The sequence below is a fragment of the Triticum dicoccoides genome, chromosome 4A (genome assembly GCF_002162155.2).
Source record: "Triticum dicoccoides isolate Atlit2015 ecotype Zavitan chromosome 4A, WEW_v2.0, whole genome shotgun sequence".
Lineage (NCBI taxonomy): Eukaryota > Viridiplantae > Streptophyta > Magnoliopsida > Poales > Poaceae > Triticum > Triticum dicoccoides.
Genome location: NC_041386.1, coordinates 728,413,957 through 728,417,653, shown reverse-complemented (window position 1 = coordinate 728,417,653; position 3,697 = coordinate 728,413,957). Strand labels below are relative to the sequence as shown.

Genomic DNA, 3,697 nt, shown 5'->3' with positions numbered 1-3,697 from the left:
GAAAACTTAAATGAAATTATTTTAGCAGTCATCTTGATTATTTGATTTTGGGCTAAACATGGCTGTCCAAGCATCTTCATACCAAATAATCAATGCTATTTCTATTGGGCATCACAGAATACATGGGCTGTGACAATTTTAAATTGTACAATGTTTTCTGCTGATCATATAAATCATGGATCAAGTTGGAGGCTTGCAAGTGATGATAACTTGCAAAACTCTTCTGGGTGACTCCTCTTCTAGTTGGGAATCTTGTTGCAATCATGTATCCGACCACAACACATACGCTGTAAAATAAAGAAAACCATGTTCATCCATCCTATTGCAGAGTGAACAACAGCATTCTGCAACTCGGCAAGAAGACCGAGGCGTTACAACTCTCTCTGCCGAAACATTACATAGAGACTGATTATGAACACAAGCAACACTACCGTCATATGAAGAATCACTCACAGCGAAAATGGAGCTGACATATTTGTCCTCAAGCCAGCTTCCCACAAAGCAAATACAGGATGTAGTGCAAAATACAATGTTCCGTCGCGGCTCTCGGTTCCTCAATTACAGTATCTCAGGGAAAAATAAGGTTCCTACACATTTTGTAGTGATAAAAGAATTGTTGGGAGAGTAATAGTACCATTTGTTGAAATTCTCCCTGCAAGGAGAGCAGAGTCTGGCTCCTAAGATCGACTAAGTACCCTTCTCCGTAATGGAACATGCAGTAGCTGAAAGAACCACCTCAAGATGATTGGTCTCCTTGCAGACCATGCTTCTCCTCGAGCTGGATGCTTCATCTGATTGTTCAATCCATTTTCCTTGATGCTTCATCTGATTGTTTCCTATTTGTTTCTTCCCTTCCTTATTTCCCCGATAAGGGAACTCAATTCTTAAACTTATTTCTCGCTGTTGGCTTATTGATGATTCCGAAGACTGCTTGTTAACACCTAGGAAATTCAAAGGCATAAGGAAATTAAGAGGATTGGGTGTAAAGGGGCGAGGTGGGACTATTTAATAGAAGGAACAACCATCTTTTCCACAAAAAACACTGGGCTAGCTTAGTTGGTTGTGGCAATAGGTATGCGACACGGAGATGGCTTCGTGGGGCGGATGTTTTTGCCCAAGAAAATTGAGCGAGGGAGGGTAGGTGAACAGATCAAAAATACCATCAAGTCAAGTTGGTCTTTGCTGCAGCTAGTTGCACCAAGAGTTGCTCTATTACATGTACTGATGCGCGGTAAAAGGATTTAGATTCTCTAATGTTATTGTCTAAAACCAACAAGGAATAATAAAAATAATATTTGATCAAGGATGATACAGCTCCTTCAGCAAATTTTCGTGAAGTTCTGCTACCTGGTATAACATGTTTACTATTTGTATTATCACAGCTAACCACTAATACGCACCTTCAACCAAATAACTACAGAGATGTACAGTGGAACCAGTTAGTACCTGTGACCACGGCGACGATCTTTTTTTGCTGGAACTGTTCTTTTTTTTTTGCTGGGGCCGGCCAACTTTTTTGCTGGAAACATAAATTTGTTCTGTTGGCAAAAAATATAAATAGAGCATTAACTAACAGCAAGGCTATTGGATTTTGAAACCACAATAGTGAAATAAATAGGTAGAAAATCAGAAGAACCACTGCTATTTAGAACTGTAGTTGTTTAAGTCTGATATTAAAAAGACCAGTGTCTAAGAGTCAAACTACCTAACTGTGGTATTAAGCACGACAATCAAATGTTAAAAAGATCAGCTTTGTGGTACGTCGTAACTAAACATATTCTGAAATCTGCATCCACTGGGAGATAAAAATCGCTAGCTAGCACAACACATAATCTTTTTGACATCTAAAGGACCAGCAGAGTAGCACATCACTGTTATACCTTAATAGTAACTGTTAAGAGAAGGAACAAATCTCGCTGGGAGACACCAGATACCATCACAACTTTGAACCTGCCACAAGGGATATCTCCCACGACGTGCCTCTTGAGACCAAATTCAGCAATCAACACCTCGTCAATTTGCTCTACGAAGTTCAGGCAACCATCATTAGGCACAAAGTCAGCAATCTTCTCCCGTTCTTCATCAGGTGGTGGACACAAGCAGACTTAAGGATTACCGAGCTAGGTTGCTTGGCCTCAATAGTGGATACCACACCCGGGTAGCGTGTTGGTCAAGTACTTGCAGATGCTATTGCCGTCGCTCGCGCTCGAACATAGGATTCGTGGGATTCCCGGTGGTATGTGTGCGTGACCTCGTCGGAATGGGGGTGCAGCAAAAAAACTGATTCCAATCCACACCTCTTTTAGATAATAGCACAAAAGATGGGAGAAGTTACAACATAAGTACATGATGAAGGTTGATTTATTATCTCAAAAAGATAATATGGTTGGTCCATAGAGATTTAGCTATCCTTAAACATAGGCTTAAAAACTGCATTAAATTTTTATGCAGCGATGACAGATGAATAGGGGGCACATGGGATACTGACCTGATACTTCAGAGAAGAATGGTCAACAGCTAGCATTAGAGGATGTCAATTCTTGTTGCGCTTCATTCAGAGATATGTGCCTCACATCATGTCATACATAACCAGAGGTCCTTTTTCTGTCTAACCAATCTTCCATCATGACAGAGATATGCCAATGACAGTTTTCCGATACCTGACTTTTAGACGTAATGGAGGCACAATTACAATATCTATTCTTCATATAAAAAACAGAGGGCTTGATGATCCTTATTGAAGATCTGAAAACAACTGAAGATATTGTTTGTACAGAAATCAACAATTATATGTCCAATTAGTTGTTGCCAGCAACCAATTGGTGAATCAAATAACAACGATTTGGAGCCTGAATTAAAGGAATTGGTTCAGTTAAATCTTGAGTCGATGCCTAGGTTGTTACCTGACGAAAACATCATGCTGCCCCTGCCACCGGCCCAACAACTTGAACCCCGTCCTTCTCTGCATCAGGACAAGCCATAACGCCAGTCAAAGATCTAGCTTGTGAACTCTGCCACCATGCGCTCGCTGTATGGCGCCACCATGCATGTGAATTTCAGCAATTTTGTTTTGAGTAGAACAGATCACTCTTCTTATTTTGCAATTCCTTTTTATAATCTGTATATAAGAGCAACCATACTGTGCTTTTCTACTTAAAAATTGAAAAAAAGTCATCTCTTATAGGCATAACAAAAAAAAAGTGGAGGGCACTGTGAACATCAAATTTGTATATTAGCACATCTCACGGGAAATATTTTGCTAATTCATGAATTAATACACATGCATTAGCCATCACATTAGCAAGTCTATAGATACATGCCACTCTGTAGCTGAGAATCAATTAGAGATTGAAAGCGAGATCTGTTTTCGGTGGCCGCTGTGCATCAATTGAGGAACTTTTTGTGGCTGCTCTCCATCGAATAGCAATTGAATCTCAATACCAATTAGAGAAGGGAGAGGTCGCAATGCTTATTAGAGAAGGGAGAGGAACTTACAGTAGCTACTCTGCATCAAATGTGCCGATGCAACACATGTTGTTTCCTTACCTAGGGACTTGTCCCTTCGGCCGGCGTCCAACGGCAGCAGTAGCACCACCGGGGCTCCAATCCAGCCCCGCAGGATCCCGCCACCTCTTCCTTCGCTTATTCCTCCCGGCTCTCTCTCTGGCCGCACGCAGTGCAGCCGCCGTGCACCTCG

The 3,697-nt window shown here is 41.3% G+C and overlaps 1 long non-coding RNA gene across 3 annotated transcripts; it reads right to left on the bottom strand.

Moving 5' to 3' along the window:
- Window positions 1–290: 290 nt before the first annotated feature.
- Window positions 291–3,690, bottom strand: LOC119288196. 3 transcript variants are annotated; one of them, XR_005141136.1, is made up of 5 exons: window positions 2,489–3,690; window positions 2,117–2,299; window positions 1,881–2,023; window positions 1,447–1,538; window positions 291–941 (listed from the first exon to the last, which is right to left on the bottom strand). It is a non-coding gene; the product is annotated as an uncharacterized LOC119288196 (long non-coding RNA). The 3 variants fall into 3 exon arrangements; XR_005141137.1 differs by having other exon boundaries at window positions 2,117–2,280; XR_005141135.1 differs by having other exon boundaries at window positions 2,117–3,690.
- Between the last annotated feature and the right edge of the window lie 7 nt (window positions 3,691–3,697).